We start from the raw sequence: 21,795 nt of genomic DNA, 5'->3' as shown, positions 1-21,795 counted from the left end.
GGGGAAGTTGGAAGGATGACATTTTTAAGGCTCAGTTTAATTCTAGTAGATCCAACTTCTACCCAAAACTCTTAGTAAAGTGATGAGTGAGTGTCTTTTTGGGTATGCGTATCTTGAAGTGACCAGAGGGGATGCTGTCTACAGTGTTCTGTGCCCAAAGGATTGAAAAGGTTTTAGACCTCTGGTCTAAAACAAAGGACGGAAAGAACTCTTTTGTATTTCTATGCAAATTTACACAGATTCCTTCCATGGATTAAAATTCACACAATTAGATTAGCCATGGCTTTTTAAAATGGGTGACAGGCCTAATTCTAGCATTTCCACAGTGAGATGGGTTTACCCCGCCTTCACCATGTCCTGCTTTTGAATGAGATTAAATTTGATTGGGTTGCAATCACGGAAAGAATAACATTTCCTCCAACGCTCAGCTTTCCTTATCCCTCTTGTCTAGTAAGTAACTGAGAGGGAAATTATGTATATGTTTACTAAGAATTAAGGCTTCATCTACAGCAAACCTTTAAAGCACTACTATACCACTTTGTAGCCAAAAATAATTATAGGAGCTGCAGTTTGTTAAGGGTCCTGAGAGGACCCTTTTCTTTGCACCAAGCTACAATTCCCAGAGTGGTTTTAACAGCTAAACCCTCTTCCCCAGGGAACTCTAGAATTGTAGCTCTGGGAAGAGAATACAATATCTCCTAAAAACTCTCACCATTCTGTACAAGCTACACTTCCCCAGATACTTTGGGGGGAACAATGACTGTTTAAAGTTGTATGATAGTGTTTTTAACGTACAGTGCAGATGGGTCCTGATTCCCACCAAGTTTAATGGGACTTACTCCTGGCTAAGACTGTGTATGGTTAGGTTTTTTCTAAAAACAAACAAACCCCATAGCCTTTCTTTTAGGAATTCTAGGTGCCGAAATCCCAAGGGAGCAGAAAAGACTGTTTATGTATGGGACCATAGCTGTGTGGATATTATTGGCCCAGAGATGGAAAGAAGATAAAGTCCCTACCAGAGAAGAATGGCAGATCAAGTTGATGGAATTATGCCTCAATGGCAAAAATGAACAGAAGAATAAGAAATCAGGAAGATCAAAATTTTAATAAGGAATGGGAAAAATTTTATAATATACCTTAAAAACCATTGTAAACACTTAAAATCATTAGTAGGATTTGAATAACACTTGTAGTTTAATGGTAAATTTTGGATATAATGGAGATGTAAAAGATTTGATTATAAAAGATGCAGGAGGAATTGATTAATAATAGGGCCCACAAAGGGGAGAAGGGAAGTCCAGAAGATTCTCTGGAATCTTGTCTTTATGTTGTATGTTTGTGATTGTAAAATTTTAATTTGAAAACCAAATTAATTTATGTGTACAGTTAGGAATGCCCTCGTTACATTTTCTTTCCTCCTACCCCATGCCAGAGTGTGTGGTGCTATCGATATGATGTGAAAATAGTTCTTCACATTTACTGCTTTTATGTCAGCCTGTAAATGACATGAAAATGTTCAAATTTTACAATTCCAAAATCCATAACTAGGCAACACCTTTGCTATCCAACATATCAAAATGTCACAAAACAGCAAGCATGTTTTTGATATGTCCATAGCAAGGGATAGAGTGGGAAAGAGCAAAAATGAACCGGAAAGGGAACTGCTAAAGTCATTAAGGTGTGATGATGAATTATGGAGAACCTCTGAAAGCTTGCTCATTATTTTTAGCGGTTAAGTCTGTCAGAGATCAGGGTTCCAATCAGAAGAGCCTGGTGCACTGGATCAGGTCCAAGGCCCATCTAGTCACACATCGTGTTCTCACAGTGCCCAACCAGAGGCCCAAGTGGGACCCTGAGTGCAACAGCCATCTCTTCACCGGTGATTCCCAGCAACTGGATTTAAGAGGCATAAAGAAGCATATCATAGCTACCAGCCACTGACAGTGGCGTAGCGTGGGTTGTCAGCACCCGGGGCAAGGCAAGTAATTTGCGCCCCCTAACCCGTGGATTTGTGCCCCCTAACCCGTGGATTTGCGCCCCCTAACCCATGGATTTGCCCTAACCCCAGATGTTGCGCCCGGTGCGGCCGGCCCCCCCTGCACCCCCCACGCTACGCCACTGGCCACTGATAGCCTTTGCTCCATGTGTTTGTCTACTTCCTCTTTAAAGCCATTCAAACTGGTGGTTGTCGCATCATCCTGCTGCAGCCAATCCTACTGTTTTAACTATGTGTTGTGTGGAGCACTACTTCTTTGTGCCTGTCTTGAAATCTTTAAATATTCACCTTCAAGGGAAGATCCTGGGGTTCTAGTGTTGTGAGAAGGGGAGGGGAAATGTCACTCTAATCGCTTTCTCCTTGCCATGCATAGTTTTATACCCCTTTACTCAAACAATTTCATTCCCTCTCAAAACAGCCTCCCATGGGCACCTGCATTTCATCTCCATGGATGCTTCCTTGCCTTTGAAAATGGTTAACAACAGAGCCCCCAACCTTAACCAAGATTTCTGGGCCAAAGCCTTTGCCTCCTCTCCACATCCCTGAGAGAAAGTCTAACACATAAGCCTGCATACAAACCTTCCTCATTTCATCCGTTTGGCAAAGACGAATGTGCCTTATTACCAGGCTGGGTTTGAACGTGGTCCAGCTGCTGAGTCATGGCCTTATGCTGGCTTTAAAGCTTGCCTTGCCACAAGTCGGCGCGTGCCTAACTCCTGACAACACACACAGCGCGCGCGCACACGCACTGACAAAAATTTAAAAACCAGCCTGTGACTTCCAGGCAAGAGTGTCCTGGCTGGGAAACCGCCTTCAGGCACAGAGAGCCAGTCCCGAGCACCAGCAATTCTGAGTCACCTTCGAATGCTGCTGGAGCAGCTCAGAGCAGCTGGGCGACATTTCGACACACTGCAATTTGCTTGAGCAAAGCTTTTGTCAGTTGGCCAAGACACAACATTAAAACCTGGTGAAGGAGGTCCATTTTTTTATTTTTATTTTTTGAAAACCATAGGGGCGGATTGAGGCAGGAAAAAAGGAGCCAGTGGAGGATTTATTGGCCCCAGGCTTGCAGCAGGATGCAAGCAGCAGGACAAAAAACAAGCTTACTTTTTTGCAAAATAAAACTAGTGACTCTTTTGTTTGGGGGAAGTGTAGTGTGCTGCTTGTGGGTTGTAGCCAGCAGAGTAGACCATGCAAAATTCATGAACCTAAGTTAGTCAGGTCTATCAGTTTCAATGAGTCTCCTCTGAGTAGGACGAATCTTGGATTATTACCCACAATCTAACTCCTGTGTAAGCTTTGTGCAAGAGAATCAGGAGGAAGCATACGGGCCATAGTGGGACATGCACAGAAAAAGCTGCAATATGTATCTCACCTACGGGCTTCTGTTCAGGATTCTAGTCAGCCCGGCATGCTCTCCTCAAGGATATTCCATTCCACTCCCTCTTTCCAGTTTCCTTTCTAACCAACCTATTATGCAGCTAGTAAGCAAGCTGAGTTTTCTTTGGGATTATTTGGGGCTGCTGTGTTTTAACTCCCTTAAGAGTTTGTGTGGTTTGTAAGAAAAAGAGTCTGTACTTTGCAAACCTCAAGGTACCCCTGCCCCATCCATACCAATTTATCTCTCTCGTTTCTTAGTGGTCCCAGTTTGACTCCACTATTTCTGTCGGCACCCACCACATGAGTTCACTATTAGAGAGACTGAGAACAATCCAGCCTAGATATAAATAATCTGAAAACCCAAAGCCCTTGATTTCCTCAAAGGACACTTTTCTGAAACTGCTTTTTAAAAAAATGATTCATTTAAAAGACCAGGCGGACAATTTCACACACATAAAAAAGCCCCAGGTCAGTCAAAACATTTATTTCCCCCACTGTGACAATGATGCTTGGAAGCAGACACAGCTTTTGAAAGAACACTCAAAATTTAAGGATCATGCAATCAACTGGAGGGCTAACAAGCTGTGTCACTCTTTTTCAAAAAAGGCCTAAGGGGACAGGAAGGAAGGAAGCATCCCAAAAGCTACCAGAGGGAGAGCAACAAAGGTCCTCTCTTCCCACCTGATAATGAAGCCACAAAGCGCCTCTGAGTGAACAGAACTCTTCCAAAGCGCTTCTGAGCACAGAGGTGACTTATGTAACGAGTTACACAACGCTGCCCATTAAAATGGCATTTCCCTCTTCACTGAGCGCCTCTCTGTCATCTGAAGAGTGAGTGGCAAAGACAGAGAAGCTTCAATTAAAGCCCTGGCCAGCGGGGAGGGGGAGTGGGGGTGCATGAGGATTTTGGCGGAAGTAGAGCAGAAGGATGAACTCCAGATGAAAGAGGAAGCTTGGGCTTTAGAGGCCAAAGCATACTGTTAACATTATACCAGTGTATGACTCCACTTCCTAAGCTCTGCAAAAGTGCAACGAGGGTGTGTGGGTGGGTGTCCCTGAAACAAGAGGGTTTAAAACGTAAGCTTTGACAGGTGTGGGCCAGAAAGGGATGGGACGCACTTTCCCCCTCCAAAAATGAAGGGAAATGTGTGTGCGTCCTATGGGGTGAATGCAGGCTTTCGCTGAAGCCTGGAGAGCGAGAGGGGTCAGTGCGCACCGACTCCTGTTGCTCTCCAGGCTTCAGGAAGCTCTGCGCAACCCTTCGCGCCGATCTCCTAAGGGTTGCGCAGAGCTGCCTGCATTCTGAAGCCTGGGGCGTGCTGAAGAGCGTGCGCCCGGGCTTCACGCAGCTCTCTGCAAGCCTGGGGAGACCAGCGCGACTTCCCGCCGGGCTCCCTAGGCTTGCGGATAGCAGGCTTGGGCTTCCCCCGCGCCAGCCCCCCACCTGGGGGGGAAATAATTTTTTTTCTTTATTTCCTCCCCCCCCAAAAAAACTAGGTGCGCCCTATGGGGCGAAAAATACTCACTGGCTTCAATTTTGGTTTAAGTGTTTAAACCTGCTTCAGTTGTTTTATTGCTTATTCAGGAATGGAAAGCATCTTTCTGCCTGTAGAGGTAACTGCTGGGGCAGGGATGTCCCACCCTTGAGGCAAGGTGAGGCAGTCACCTCAGGCAGCAGGATCCACAGGGGCAGCAGATCTGTCCTCAGAGGAATGCATCGGTCACTGCTGCAGTGAACTCCTTAGAGGTTGGATCTGCTCTCCCATGCCACCTCTACAGTGGCCTCTTGGCAATTAAGAGGCACTGCTGGTCTTCCAAATTTAGGGAGGAAATAGCGGGGCTGCCCATAATAATAATAATAATAATAATAATAATAATAATAATAATAATAATAATAATAATAATTATTATTATTATTATTATTATTATTATTATTATTATTATTATACCCCACCCATCTGGCTGGGTTTCCCCAGCCACTCTGGGCAGCTTCCAGCAAAATACTAAAATACAACAATTCATCAAATTATTCCCTAAACAGGGCTGCCTTCAGATGTCTTCTAAAAGTCAGATAGTTGTTTATTTCTTTGAGATCTGATGGGAGGGTGTTCCACCAAGAAGGCCCTCTGCCTGGTTCCCTGTAACTTCGCTTCTCGCATTGAGGGAACCGCCAGAAGGCCCTCGGAGATGGATCTCAGTGTCTGGGCTGAACGATGGGCGTGGAGACGCTCCTTCAGGTATACTGGGCCAAGGCCGTTTAGGGCTTTAAAGGTCAGCAACAACACTTTGAATTGTGCCTGGAAACGTACTGGGAGCCAACATACTATAGGGTCTCCTGGACTGTGCACCCGATTGGCAGGATTCAGAGTGAGCCTCTTCCCTCGAACTGTGACGGCCTTTGAATCCCACTTCAGCCATGGGGTAACACTGATTTGACACCCACCCCCGTTCCCGATGTAGATCTTCACTCGCCCATTCTTCCCTGGCAGGTGGGCCAGCATTTTTTGGTTCACGTCAAGTGCCAAAATGTCTTGGGCCGGTGCTGTGCTGGGGGCCAGAGATAGAAAGTGGGTGGAGCAATGGATGTTTCCCAATTAAGGCAAGTAATAATACTGCTCTATTCCACGTTGGCTAGAGCACACCTAGAGTACTGTGTCCAGTTCTGGGCACCACAGTTTAATAAGGATATTGACAGACTGGAATGTATGCAGAGAAGGGTAGCATAGAAGATAAAATGGTCTGGAAACCAAGCCTTATGAGGAATGGTTGAGGGAGTTGGGTATGTTTCAACTATCTAAAGAGCTGTCTAATAGAAGACAGTGTAAGCTTGTTTTCTGGCAGGCATTACTGAAATCTGGTGGGATGAGACTCAAGACTAGAATGTAGAAATTGAAGGGTAAAACCTGTTCAAAAGGAATAGACCAAATAGGAAGGGAGGAGTAACAGCATTATATGTAGAGGATATGTACACTTGTGAAGTTATCCATGACATGACCTGGAGCATGAAAAGCAGATTGAGAATATATGGATAAAAATTGTAGGAGAGAGAAACAACAGTGACCTTACTGCGGGTGTCTGCCAAGCCAGACTAAAGAGTTGGATGCGCTTCCTAGAGCAGATTACCAAACATTCAAGAAGGAGAGATATAATACTCATAGGAGACTTCAACTTCCCTGATATCTGTTGGAACTCAACCTCTGCCGAGAATGTAAGGTTTAACTAAGCAACAAGGGGATCATCTATTTTGGACCAGATCCTCAACGAGAGAGAGGAACTGATTGATGAAGTGGAACTACTCAAAACTTGGGAAGAAGTGATCATGTCCTCCTGGGTTTCATAATACAGAGGCTAGGGGAAACTGAGTGTAGTCAGACATGCACTCTGGACTTTAAGGCTGATTTCAAAAAACTTAAGGAACTACTGGGTGAAGTCCCATGGTCAGAAATGAATGGGTGTCAGCGGCGTAGCTAGGCGCTCAGGCACCCAAGGCAGCGCATGCATCCTGCGCCCGGGGCAGGCCGCCCATGGGGCAAGCCGGGGCAGGGTGAGCTGAGCAGAGCCGGGCCTCCCTCTCTGCTGTAGGGCAGCTGAGGGGGAGGTGGTGGGCAGAAGCAATCCCCATGCTGTTGCCTGCCCATCTCCTCACGCTCAGCTGCGCTACAGCTGAGGGGGAAACGATGGTCAGATGCCAGCCCTGCGCTGCTCAAAAGAGCCGCACAAAGCTTGCAGACAGTCCACTCACTGCCTCCCCCTCAGTTGTATGTTGGCTGAGCCTGCAGGAGGTGGCGGGCAGACGCAAGCCCCACGCTGCTGTTTCGGGCAATGCGGAGCCTGCAGGCATCTACCGTGTCACTCCCAGGAGAGACATGTGGCTCACAGTGTGGCGTCCAGTGCCCCCCGCCCCCTAACTACGCCTTAAAGGTGAAATATTGAAGGCAGAAAGACAGACAATTCCAAAAAGAGAGATGGGAGGCATCTAAAGAAACCTGTGTGGCTACATAAGGAGATTACAGCTGAGCTGAGATTTAAGAAGGGCATATACAAGACATGGAAGAAAAAGGAAATCACAAAGGAAGAGTATACATGAGTAGCCAACAGTTGCAGGGTGAATGTCAAGTGAGCTAAAGCTCAAAATGAACTCAGGCTTGCAAGAAAGCCTATGCTCTGGTGGGCAGGACCTGGACCAATGGCTTCAAATTACAAGTAAGGCGATTACGAATAAACATTGGGAAGTACTTTCTGATGGTAAGAGCTGCTCAATAGCAGAACGGGCTTGGGCTTCCTCGGGAGATGGTGGACTCTCCCTCCTTGGAGGAATTTAAGCAGAGGCTGGGTGGCCATCTGTCATGGATGCTTTAGTTGAGATTCCTCATTGCAGGGGGTTGGACTAGATGATACTTGGAGTCCTTTCCAACACTACAATTCTGTGATTCCGTGTTACTTTTTTGCATAGCTTGTTTACTTCTACGCATGCAAAAGTAAGGAATTTCTATACACACACACCCTTCATCTAAGGCAAACGAGAGATTATCACAGCTCAAGGACACATTCCAGCCAGGCAAAAGCAGTCAAGGAGGGTGTGGAGGAGAGCCAGGGAAGGTGCAGCTTGCCGAAGAGACATGACCAAAAGCTGGATAAAGCATCTGGAGCACCACATGTGGCTCTTGGACCTTAGAGGTTCCATACCCCTCAAATGTAAGTTTCTGTAAACTGCTTTGAGGGCCCTTGTTAGCACCAAATGGTGGTTTAGGAATGTAAATCCATACTTTCTTATTTATATAAGGCTAAATTTCAGTTGGGAATGAGGATTCTAGGGTCTTTAAGCCAGGTGTATAAATGAAGTTACTAGCCTGCAAAATAATGTTTACTAGCTTGCTGGCAAAGGAGAGAAGGAGAGTGCCACCCCTTTTTCCATTAGCCAAGTGTGCACAGCAGAGGGATAGAGCACTCCATCTCCTGCCAGCCTGCTCACTTTACCTGCGTGCCATTCCATGTTGCTACCAGTTCACTCCACCAAGCCCATGGATACATGTGCAAAGCATGAACTAGACAGTCTCTCAGCTCTCTTCCAATTCTATGCTTTTATAAGTGTGCAATGACCATCATTTCCCATTTATTGTCCCTAATGATGTTGTGGTGGACCATGTATAAGCTGTAAGTCACTTACACTGGTGACTACCTCTAGGAATCACATATTTATGCCCAGAGCTATTCAGACATGCTAAAATTAGTCCGTTAACAGTTTTAGTGTCTTAACCACCACCCACTTAAATTCTAAACAATAGAAGAGAAGTAAATGCTATTGCATTCTCCTGTCTTAAAATATTTACAAGTTCTACAATAAAAATAGTTTCCAAGTAAAGCACTCAGTTGGTTCAAACATTTAAGCCATGCTACTCTCATTTGATTAAATCCACCCCGGTCCCAATTTCAATTCAAGTGATTTTTTTATTATTTGGGAAAACTTGTCAAGATAGCATGAAAAAAACTAACATGGCAGATCTTCTTTATTTTTTTGCTTTTGTTTACTGAAAATATATATAAAAGTCAAAGATACTAAATCAGATCTCTCATCAATTTAGGGCAGTAGTAAATCTTCAAAATCAATGTTCTAGAGAAACCATGCTCACTGCTTGCATTGCTTGCACCACCACTACCCCTGCAGAGGCCACAGAAAGAACAGTAAGTGGATGGATGTCATATTGGCCATCCTTTGGACCTCCTAGGAAACTCACCCAACCAAACCTGCTGCTGCCTAGAACTGGGTTCATGCAGTACAGCTAATCTGAGAGCAGAATGGGATGCAGTGGTGGGTAGCCCAGGGAAGCACCATCAGACCTGGATGCCTGTCCATAAACCCCAGCATGAAAGACTAGGATGGTGCCAGCAGATTCCAGGAAACTTCTTTAGGAATGGAGTGATCTGTGAGTTTGTTTGGGCCCTGCGTGAGAGCCAGGTGTCTGAAGGAGTGGCAGAAAATGGTCAGAAGAAGGAATTTACATTAGTATTTATTTATTTATTTATTAGTTACTGTGTATTAATAGTTTTATTGTGTATTTTTGCAACATAAAAGCACTCCCCTTGAGGCCGATGGGAAATTTCCCAATCTGATGAGAAATTTTAGTCCTACTGTAGCCTTTCCAGCCTTGTGCTCTACAGATAGTGGACTACACCTTCCACCATCCCCAAACAATGGCCATGCTGGCTGGGGCTTATTCAAATTTGAGTCCAACAATGTCTGGAGGGCACCAGGTCAAGGCAGGCTGCCCTACAAACCCCCTTTTTTACATCCTTTGATTGTGTGTAAATGCAGTCTTGGCTCATTTCCTTTCTAAAGACAAGGGAAGAAGCTTCAACATACAGGAAACTGGCCCACCCGTAACCTCTGTTGCTTGGGTGGAGCTGTCCCAAGTCCCAAGACTCTGTAGGGAATGAGCAGATTAGGAAAGCAGCCAGGAATCGGTGGAAGAAGGCGGAGGTGGTGGGCAGGCATGGGCTGAATCCAGACAGTCCAGCCAGATTGATGGGAGAAACTTGTTCCTGATCTGCACGTCACCCTCCGAAGCAGCCTGGCCCTCAGGAAGCAGAGGCAGCCAGCGGCCACTTTTGACTTCACTGACATTTCAATGGCTGGGCTGAACCAGGCAGCTCATAATGGAGGGCAAAGCAGCATCTGAAGGCTGAAGAAGGGAGGGCCCTCTCTCCTTCCTCTGCTGGCCAGGGGAATGCTCCATGACTCACAGATGTCATTGCCTTCCATGTCTGGAAGGGGCTGGTGGAGAAAGCAAAATAAAATAAAATAATTTTTTTGGAGGGGGATAGTTTTATTTGGAATCCTAGCCATTTACCCTAAGCAACAGCAGTCAAGGTGTTCCTAGTTGCAGGGCTATCAAAGGGGGAGTTCTTCTGTCACTCAAAGGGTTGGTCCATCTACCACAGTATTGTCAACACTGACTGGCAGCAGTTCTCGTGGGTTTCAGGCAGGGGTCTCTCCCAGCTCTACCTAGAGATGCTGGAGTTTTATAAAACCTACTGACCTATGGTCAGGGATGATGGGAGGTATAGTCCAGCAATCTTGGGATGGCCACAGGTGAACCATCCTTGGCCTTACACTAGACATTTTTAAACATATGTAAATGCACGCCTCTTATTCAATCCATCAATCTCTTTGTTATGGTCCATCTAGCTCTGAATTATCAACACTGGCAGGCAGCACCTCTCCAGCCTTTCAAGTGGTGAGCATTCTCAGCCCTACCTGGGGATGCTGGCAGGGATTAAACCTGGGACCTTCGGCATGCAAAACAAATCCTCTACCAGTGGAACTTCCTCAGAAGGGTGAATTAACTGGTGGCAGGCCAACAGCACAGCAGTCCTGAGCATGGGGCCAGAAGGGTATCAAGTGCGAATGTAATCTGCATAGCCCCCCTACAACTCCCGATAGAAAAAGTCAGAGCTGACAGAAGACTAGCTGCACCAGCAAGAAAGGAGCACAGGAAGCTGCCTTATAACAGATCATGTGACTTAAGTTTGTCCAGGTTCAATTTACAAATCAGTATTTTGGCTTGCCTGGAGGCCCCCCTCCACCAGCATGCAGAAACCCATCTCTTGCTTTTGGGCAAGCCCAGCAGATGTTGCAGGAGGGGTGCAAAAGACCACCAAGGCTGCTACTGGATTATACCAAAATCCTAGTGTGAAAAGGCTATAATAACATATAGCTCAGGCACTTAAGGTCTGAAGCACCTTCAGTGGCTGGATTTCCAGGATGGAAAGCCACATCCTCCCGAAAAGAACAAAAGGCTCTGACCCTTCCCATCCCCCACAAGGCACCAGCCTCAAGCTGGAGGAACAGTGAAAGGGTGTGAAACATTGATATTGTGCCCATTTTCTTGTTTGACCTGCCTGTCACTTCCCTTGGGAAGGTTCAGTGTCCCGTCCCCCCCTTCTTGGGGGAAAGGAAAACGAACTTCGCAATTTAGGCTTGGATTTCAAGGCATGCGACTTGTCTGGCTGGAATACAGGTTTCTAAAAAGAACCCCATGTTGCCAGGGGCTGTTTACCCATTGCCAAGGCAACAGGGGTGATGTCATTGTCTCTCACCATTAAGGCACACAATTATGGCAAGGGCTGTGGAGGACACCAATGCTAACAACAAGCTATCCTAGGGTTCAAGAGCTCAGATGTAAGGCACTCCACAGAGAGTTTTATAAATAAAATAACATAAAATGAAATAAAAGAAAGAAAGCACCTTCTAATACTAAGTGCTGACATAAATGGAGTCGGAATAAAAGCACTGAGAACAAGAGAGCTGGTATGCCACGCTCAGGGAAATGCTGAGATTTGAAGCAGTACAGAACATATATAAATGAATGCCTAAAGGGGGGCTTATTATTTATTCTTATTCTTATTTTATTTATTATTTGTTGAATTTATATGCCACCCTATACCCAGAGGTCTCAGGGTGGTTCACAGAACAAAATCAAACCACAAATCAAAATAAAATCAACAGCCCAATACTCCCCCCAACCTCCCACCACCACATTTTAAAAGGGCATAGGTTCCAATGAGAATTGAGCAGGCTCAGTAGCCACAGAATGGAATGGACTGGAAATGCAAAATTAGGATGGGAATGGGCTGGAATAGCCAAAATTATGAGTTCACTGACCCCTTGATAAAGTTTCTATTGTCCCCAACTGAAATTATTAGAAGCATAAATTGAATAAAGTAAAAAAAAATAATAATCAATATATCACCTACACTTGTTTATTACCAACCACGATTACAGTGGTACCTCGGGTTAAGAACTTAATTCGTTCTGGAAGTCCATTCTTAACCTGAAACTGTTCTTAACCTGAGGTACCACTTTAGCTAATGGGGCCTCCCGCTGCTGCCGTGCCGCCGCGGCGCAATTTCTGTTCTCATCCTGAAGCAAAGTTCTTAACCCAAGGTACTATTTCTGGGTTAGCGGAGTCTGTAACCTGAAGCATCTGTAACCTGAAGCGTCTGTAACCCGAGGTACCACTGTACTAGGATTTGTAATCTGTAAGAAGAAAATAAATAAGCAAAACAAGTGGGGGGGGGGGAATGATACCCTACTTTTAATATTCTCTGATGAGACGGGTGCACCTGGATGGGCTTTAGCCTCTAGCAAGTTGGGAATTCTGGGCTATAGGCTTGAAATTGTTAAAAAGTGAAACTCTGAACCTGTCTACAATTCTTATTTGAAGTAAGAGGAAGAACAAGCAAGTGGTGAAGATGGAGAAATGCTATTGGGTGACAAAGAGAAGGCAGAACTGTTCAACACCTACTTTGCCTCTTGTCTTCACCCAATAGGAACGCAATGCCCAACCTGGTGATAACGTAATAAATGATGTGAGGCAGGAGCTGCGGCCCAAGAGAGGAAAAGAGGTGATAAGGGAACACCTAGCTAATTTAAATGAATTCAAATCTCCAGGCCTAGTGAGCTGCACCCAAGGGTACTAAAGGAGCCTGCGGATGTAATCTTAGAACCTCTGTCTATAATCTTTGAGAACTCTTGGAGAACAGGTGAAGTCCCTGCAGACTGAAGGTGGGCAAATGTTGCCCCCATCTTCAAAAAAGGGGGGCATCAAATTATCTATGATTCTATGAGCTATGAAGAAAGAAATATGGCCTGAGAATACTGTTATATTGTGGAATCATCTGATTAAATACAGATGTTCCTTAATGGCAAGGCAGATGCCTTCTGTACATGCTCATGCTCTTGATTTCTCATAGTTCCTAATTAAATTTCCCGCATCTAATTAGATTGCCTGCATTATAACTCAGAAACTTATTTTCCACTGCTGGGAAGAGAAGAAACAGGATGGTGCACCTGCACCAAAAAATTATCATAGTAATGAAACATTTCTCTCCCATATCGGCCTTTACAGCCACAGCAGGCACTGCGACCTACCTATAGTATGACTTCACCCGCAAAAGTGTACTCCTCCATTGTTTACCAAGCAAGATGGATGCCAAGCAACTAGTTTGCATTAGTTAGTACTTGTTTGGATGCCAAGCAACTAGTCTTGAAACTTGTCAGAACCCTGTCTTGAAAATGATGGTTCCGCTGTATAAAGGAATGCCAAATCATATACAAATTGCCTGGAAGTTTTAGTCCTTTTCAAAATCTCAAAGTATGTATTATTTCTTTCATTTATAGCTATATTTCAGAGTGAGTGGTAGCAAGTATCCTGTGTAAGATTTTGGGCTGTTTTCCACTGAGTTGCAATTACTATTCATGCTGACAAGATCATATATAAGATCAAGATTAATGTTAACCTGGTAGCATTAATTTTGGATTTTTTATTTATTTACTTTTTATTTGGAGTCTATTTAGTAATATCTATTATTTCTGTCACAATTAAATTCCAAAAATCTTGCACCAACTGATATTCCCACCACAAATGATAATATGTACCAAGTTTATTGCAACCCCTCCAACAATTAAATGATATAGTAGAAAACATTTTTGACATTTTGCAAAGGAGTGCAATACCATCTGTGTAGTAATTTTAAGGAATTCACCCCTAGCTATTCTGGAAACAAGATTTTAAGGGTCACAATTCCCAAATTTTATTCCAGTCCTTGGAAAGAATTTGTGTGCCAACAGCTGGTTCGCATATCTATTTGTGGTTGTTGTTAAATTTTTTATTCAGTTTCAATAACAATCTTCCAATTAATGACAAATTAAATCAAATCAGTCCAAATTACAATAATAACAATACCACCTATTATATATTCCAATTATAAAATTATTATTGGAGGGTGGGACTTCACATGTTCCAGATGTCTAGAGATAATCGTGCTCATTCATGTTTCTGCATTTTCGGCTACTTTTCAAATTCCAAACTAATATTTTTCAAATTATCCATCCTTATTCTCAGTCTGATCAGTCATTGTTTCTGTGGCTCATTGTTTCTGTAGCAAAATTTTTATATTGTTAACCCACAGGAAGCATTCCCCCCCCCATCTTATTCTCTGTCCAATTATGTTGGTGTTCAGTTCTCTTATCTCTCCTTTGTTCGTTAAGTTCTCATTAAAGGCACCGGGCTTCATTCCAAAAATAGAGTTTATAAATGGCAAGTCAACAAGTTCTCTCTGATGTCTCTTAATGAGCTGGTGTCCGTATATGTCTGTATATAATGCTGTATTGTAGGGCATGCTTCCCGGCTGTATATTATGTGAGAATTATTTAAATTCCTCCAAGAACAAAAGGACAGCTCCTCCAGGCCCTAGAAGAGCTGGCAGGGATCCAGCGCTCTCCATCCTTCTGTCCGCAATTTCTGTCCACAATAATGTATAAAAATAATCCATACAAGCAGATGTATTTTAGAACAAAGTACAGTGGACGCTCGGGTTGCGAACGTGATCCATGTGGGAAGCACATTCGCAACCCGCAGCGCCACGTCTGCGCATGTTGCGATTTGGTCTTCTGCGCATGCGCAACCGCCGAAACCCAGAAGTAACCCATTCCGGTACTTCTGGGTTTCAGCGCATCCATAACCTGAAAAAACGCAACCTGAAGTGTCTGTAACCCGAGGTATGATTGTACACCCCAAGTCCAATGGAGCTCTTTTCCATTAGAATTCCTCTTTTCTTTTTTTTTGTAACTGCGCGATAATACTTGCCATTTTGTTTCCATCTTCAACCCGAGCTGCCATATCTGATCTTATTTTGCCAGCTCTAATTCTCATTAGAGTTCTCTGTTGAAGGCTGTGCATTATACATTCAATTAAAATTTTCGCCTCTTGTGTTTCGTTTAAGTAATTAAATTATTTCTGGCTGAGCTTCGCCAAATCGTGATGTAATATAGCAAGTACGGAAAGATAGCGGTTGCTCACCTTAATCCACGTTTCAAGATGAGAGTCTGTTTAAAGTCCAAAATTCATCATTCAACGACTATATAATTTGTCAGTTTTTTCCTCCTCCATCTGGAACATGCCTGTTTTTTTATTTATTTATCCAAATCTTATTATTTTACAAAACAGGTGTCTCCTGCGTGTAGGAGTGGCTCTGGAGAGTGCCATCCGTGCCGTGCTCTTAGACCCAGCATCCCTGCCACTTGCACCTTGATGCGAGCCGACAGGTCACGGATGATCTGCGGGTCTGTGAGACAGTCCTCCCCCACCCTGGGGAGTCTGCCAGGACTAATTACCCCCATATCAACCCTGAATTACTGGCACGGCTGGGGTCTGTTCGTGCGGGAGGCAGCCATTTCCCACAGCAGGAAACTGGAAGTGGTTTGCATATATTTTAAAGGGGTTCCACATATCCATGTTACATTAAGCAGTATAGAATACAATTTAGAAACTACCCCAGGCCCTTTTTGACCCCCCCTTTCAACTCTTATGTCCTTATTCATCCCCTGCACAGTCCCATGGTGGGAGGGTGAAAACCAATCACTATGGGAAATTGGCTAGCTGGCTCCCTGAACAAGAACAATCCAGCTAGAAGGTGAAGCTGACACTGCAACGTTTTGCTGCAGATATTACTAGTCCATTCCTCATCTAAAACGGGAACTGGAAGTAAACATTCTAGTTCATATTAAAAACATGTGGATTGATCTGTGTCACCAAATGCTCTGCATTTCCTGTTTTGGAAAATCTCTTCAGGACTTGAACAGGAAGCATTCTGTAGTTGTTTTCACACTCTCAAGCAGGGCAGGGATAAACCATCATCACTGACTATCGCTCATGCTGTTTGGGATGATGGGAGTCGAGTCCAACAACATCTGGAGTGCACCAGGTTGGTGAAGGCTAATGCTCTAAACCAGTGGCTCCCAATCAGGCTGTCTGTGTAACCCACCTAGGGGATCCGTAGCACTAACCCACCAACTGTCCAGGACATCCTGTTTTTGAGAGCCATGCTCTTCTCACATGAATATGGCACCCAAAACCACATGAGATCACAGCCAGATGCACATCTTACCCAAGATTGTGGCGACCCAAAACACATGTTTGTCAGCGCTGTGCTCTTTCATGGGTCATGTGACTCGCATGGATGCATGGTCCTGAAAACATGTGTCCCAGTTTTGTGCTGGGACATATTGGAGGTTATGGTGGCACCATTCACATAACAAAAACTACCATAGAGATGTCAACACTTTCAAAAGTAGGGAGTCAATGGTTTGGCTTTTGAAAAACAGGGAGTCTGTAATACTTACCGTATTTTTCGCTCTATAAGACGCACCAGAGCACAAGACGCACCTAGTTTTTGGAGGAGGAAAACAAGAAAAAAAATATTCTGAATCCCAGAAGCCAGAACAGCAAGAGGGATCGCTGCACAGTGAAAGCAGCGATCCCTCTTGCTGTTCTGGCTTCTGGGATAGCTGCGCAGCCTGCATTCGCTCCATAAGACGCACACACATTTCCCCTTACTTTTTAGGAGGGAAAAAGTGAGTCTTATAGAGCAAAAAATAGGGTACCTAATTGGGGACCACTGCTCTAAATCATAGTTCTAAACCAATACAACACACATTTTGCAGCTGACAAGTCCCCTGTATCAGGATGAAGGACTACCTAGTCTAGCATCCTGTTTTTTTACAGCAACTGACCAGATGCTTCCTAGAATCCCACAAGCAAGGACTGAAAATAGCAGCTTTCTCCCACCCCTTCCAAATACTGCCTGCATCTTCAGTAGGTGGCATACAAGGTACACTGCTTCTTAACTTGGAGGCTCTACTCAGACACCACAGCTAAGAACTACTGACAGACTCTTCCTCCTCCAGGACTTTGCCTCATTCCTCTTTAGATATTTGCCATGGAAAACATTGACAACACAGCCATTTTTAGTCAAAATGTCTAACACCAACCCATCAATGCTATGTGAAAAGCAAGACTCACTGTAAAGCTAAGTAAATGCTGGTTTGGGCAACCTAAAGTTATACTTGGGACACAAGGTGGGTACATTACCCCTCCTTATGTCCCAAGGGGGCAAGGGACAAGACCGAAGCAATCAGAGATTGGGAAACTCCCAAAACAAAACAAAAAACCCAGGTTTGGTCCTCTTTGGTGACACCAGAAGCCATCTGAACTTCCAGATCCAATCCTATAGACTTGCCTCTCAAAAACCTTTATCTTCCCAGCCCTCACTCCCAGACTGCAACTGTTATAAACTAGTGTTGAGAGGGCCAGGGAGATAGGCTTTTCCACAAGGGCCCTTTCATATCTGGGCATCTAAGAATCACCCATCTCTTCATCTTGTCTGTTGAGCTTTCAGAACAAGCCAGCTCCAAGTGGGGCATTTAGACTCCAAGTCAAAGAAAGGGGGGAAACTCCAGCTTTCCAGATGTTGTTGGACTCCAGCTCCCATCATCCCCAGTCACCATGGCCAATAGTGAGGGATGATGGGAACTGTAGTCCAACAACATCTGTAGCCCAACAGCCCCATCCCTGCTCTTTAAGGTGGGAAATAAAGCTGCTGTCAACTGGATTTCCACAGAATTTTTTTTTTAAAAAAAATGTGTGTAGCAAGGGAACCAAGGATGGGTTAAGTGGCCTCAGGGACACTTGCATTCCAAGATAGGGCAAAGTTAAGGAGTGATTGCAGACAGACGACAGGGGACCATCAAATGACCACAGACAATAAAATTGTGCAATGATTGACTAGAATTTGGGGGTCATCCAACAACTGATTGGCAGTAGATTTGGTAGGGCCAAAGATAACAGGGGAAAGGTTGATAGGACTGGACATCTTTAGCTCGGAAGAAAAGAATTGAGTGGGGAAGGCAAGATAATTGTATTCAAATCTCTGTAAGGTTGTCACATAGAAGACAGCAAAGGTGTGTTGTCTGCTGTGGTGAAGAGCCCACACTAGATATAGTGAGCTTCAGATTCAGGAGGGGAGATTTTCAGTTGAACATTAGGTGGCATTTCCTGAAGGTCACAGCTATTCAATAAGGAGCTAGATATGGGTGGGGGTGCATCCTCTGGCTGGAGGTCCTCCAGCAGAAGCTGGAGAATTGCCTGTTTGCTGGGTGGGGGTCCTAGCTGTGGATTTCCAGCTTCAAATAGGAGACTGCCCTAGATGGCGCACTAGGATCACCCTCCAGCTCAATGATTCTATGACTTGTTGACAAAACACATAGCTTAATTGATAGAATCTGGTGTCCCCACTGTTGGGGAAAGGGCTATTGCCTTTGCACCCTGTTTGTAGGCTCCCCAGGAGGTACCAGGCTAGCTACTAAGGAAAGCAGAATGGACCTTTGAGGTGTCACATAGCAAAGCTCTTCCAACATTAATGCATATATAGTTGGATTTGATAGCTGTGCACAGAATGTAGGAAGCTGCCTTAAGTGGAGTCGGACCAATGGTCCATCTAGCTTAGTGTTACCTATGCTGACTGGCCATGGCTCTCCAGGGTCTCAGACAGGGAATCTTTCCCAGCCTTGCCTGGAGATGCCAGGGATTGACTCTGGGACTTTCTGCATGCAAAGCAGATGCTCTCTCACTGAGCTACAGTCCTTCACTATAATGAATCAGACCATTGGTCCACCTAGGTCAGTACTGTCCATGCTGCCTGGTAGCAGCTCTCCAACATTGCAGAACAGGGTCTTCTGCAGCCCCACCTGGAGATGCCAGGAATGAAACACAGGTCCTTCCATATGCAAGGTTGACGCTCTGCCATCAAACTACAGTCCTTGTACACAACTGTGCAACACAAAATTAAGTGAAGGGAACCAGGGTTCTCAAATAAGAGATTTTGGCAGGTTGACACAAGTACCTTACTCTCTCTGTACCACTGGGGTAGCCTGGCTTCGCCTGTGCTTCGCTAACATGACCAACTCAAAGGTGGCACTGCAGCTTGGCAGAGACCTGGGGCACAAGGCAGCCAACAGCACTTGCCTGTGAGTGCTCCAATTGGAGAACAGGACGCAAGGGAGAAATGTGCTAAGAGGAAGGCACGCTTGGCAAATACACACCGTGATCAACTCCTGCCCAGAAACCTATGTCCCCACTGTGGAAGGACATGTGGATCCAGAATTAGCCTCCAGAGTCACTTATGGGCTCATTGTTAAAACCGTGTTTATGGAAGACAATCTTACTCAGCTACAAGTGATCGCCAAAGAATAAGAAGAAGACCTGATCGTACAAAATTCTGACCTCGGTCTGGCTCAATCTGAAGACAGCTGTGAGTGGCTGCTGGTATCCTTCCTGACTGGTCCACTAGAACCAGTCATAAATCACTCAGACTCAGCCAGGAGATCCAGTGTTAGACAATTCCCAGGCCCCTGGCTACTCAGGCACCTAACAGTGCTCAGGATTTGATGCATTTCTGAAGCCTGGCAGTAGAAACATATGGAAGTTTCTTTAGTGTGTGTCATGTGTGCAGCATTCCTGCAAACTGAGTCCAGCCAAAGCCCACATAATGGCAGCAGGAATAGGGAGACACTTGTAAGTGAACTAAAAACAGGCCATGCATCAACTGAAAGCCTTTTGGGCCAGAGGCCACAACTTCCTACACCTCCCTAAATGAATTTTAGAGGGTGGGAGAAGAACAGACTTTCCTGAAAGAGGACCTCCTTCTTTATATCACTAACCAAACCAGCTTTACCCTCAGGCTCAAGAGAAGTTGAGGAACTAAAGCTGTGGTGGTGTACAACCCCCCCCCCTTTTTTTTGCTGTTCTGAGCAGTTCGGCTATTGCAAGAGGGTGGTAGTGGTGTGTGTGAGAGTGTGTAAAGAGAAAGGCTGGAGGCTCATTTCTCCACTGGGAAAAAACCTCAGAAGGCAAAACTCCCTGACAACCCCACCTAGCGAGCTGCCTTATAGTGAGTCAGACCATTGGTTCATCTAACTCAGTACTGTCTACACTGACCGGTAGTGGCTCTCCAGGGTTTGGGGCAGGGACTTTCCCAGCCCTACCTGAAAATTACAGGGATTCAACCTAGGCTTGGGTCTTCTGCATGAAAGCAATGCTCCAACACTGAGCTCTAATGAAGAAAGGAAAGGCTGAATGTTAAGTAAACCAATTTTTACAATCAAGCACAACACAAATATTGTGAAATAAAACAAATACATAACTAGCCAGGATCCTGTGATCTCAAAGTTTCATGTTAAAGTATTCTTGCTGCATTTCTGCAAGATGTACTGTTCAGCAGGGGGGCGGGGTGCAGGGGTAATTCTGTCCTTACTCTGTATCAGTGTGACTGGAGCACTTAATCACTCCTGGCATAGAAAGAGTAGAATAACCTAAGCCTTGAGGAGGCTGTCTGATGTAACTCTGTACTGTGCCAAATGCACCTCCTTCCAGTTAGTGACTTGTGCAGAAGTCAGGGGTTGTTGTGTTCTGTTTGTAAAGATGCAAGATTGAAGCAGTTCTCCAATTCTCCCTCTCTCTCTGGATCGTGGCCCCAATCCTGTGATCCTGACCATCAAATCAGTAGCTCAGAACTAATTTTAGCTAGTGCTAAACTAAGAGATGCATTCTTTGGGAACTGAACTGTCTAGTTAAAGGCAGAAAAAGGAGATGGTGCCCCAAAATGAAGGGAAAGACAGCCAACAGGGCATCAGGGGAATGGTAATAATAATCCTACAGCCCAGCCTTAGCATCACAGCACATGAAATGTCAGAGGCCAAGGGAGGTCAGGCTTGGACACCTTTATATCCGGAGAGTGTTCTCAATAACATAAGGTTCAGCCTAGCAACCCATCACAGTTTAGATGCAGTGAACTCACCTTTTAAAAGCACTGAAAATGCAACAAACAAACCCCAAACAGCTAATTTACATCTTTATTTCTACAGTTTTCAAGCAAGTCTGATGTTCAGGGTTCAAGGCCTGAAACACAAGTGCAGAAAAATGTCCCTTCTATGCTATTATAGACATTCCCTACAGCTCCATGCTTTGTTTTTATTTACAAGTAACCAACATAAATAAAACTCTTCACAACTAGCTGACGTGGAGTTCCATTTGTACAATATAGCTTTCCTTTAGTGAGTGAAGGACAAAGATATATTGTGGGAGGAAGGAGCCAGTCAGCCTATCGGTTACAAAAACAGAGGAAAAGGATGGAGAACCTCTAGCCCACTGCCTCACAAACTGTGCTACATGGACCACCAATAGTCTGTGGCAGTGCTTTTTTTCTGGGGGGACGCGGGGGGATGCATACACCTAAACATTTTGTGAATCTAAGTTCGGCCTTATTGAAGGACAGTATTTCAACATCAGTAGGAAAATGATAGAACTCCTAAACATGTTGTTGTTTTTTAAGCACTGGTCATCAGTACCAGGCAGCAAGGCCAACGGCCAGATGGGTCAAGGGTGTTGTAGTCCAGCAGCATCTGGAGAAACACAGCTTCCTCATCCCTGCCACAGGACAACGTCAAGAACTCCAGCAAAAAATAAATAAAAAGGAGGTATCTATCACCAAAGCAGCAGCAATAAAGCTATAATGGTTTTTTT

General features: G+C 44.8%; 1 protein-coding gene and 1 long non-coding RNA gene across 14 annotated transcripts in view; one reads left to right on the top strand and one right to left on the bottom strand.

The window, feature by feature from the left end:
- Positions 1 to 21,795, bottom strand: part of RAPGEF1 (Rap guanine nucleotide exchange factor 1) — a 111,134-nt gene that overhangs the window by 58,220 nt on the left and 31,119 nt on the right. The window lies entirely within an intron of this gene.
- Positions 11,114 to 20,293, top strand: LOC310754745. The gene is made up of 4 exons (XR_014543985.1): positions 11,114 to 11,555; positions 12,601 to 13,530; positions 15,385 to 16,560; positions 16,816 to 20,293. It is a non-coding gene; the product is annotated as an uncharacterized lncRNA (long non-coding RNA).

The sequence above is a fragment of the Podarcis filfolensis genome (genome assembly GCF_964270895.1).
Source record: "Podarcis filfolensis genome assembly, chromosome: Z".
Lineage (NCBI taxonomy): Eukaryota > Metazoa > Chordata > Lepidosauria > Squamata > Lacertidae > Podarcis > Podarcis filfolensis.
This window is presented reverse-complemented; position numbering and strand designations above follow the sequence as displayed.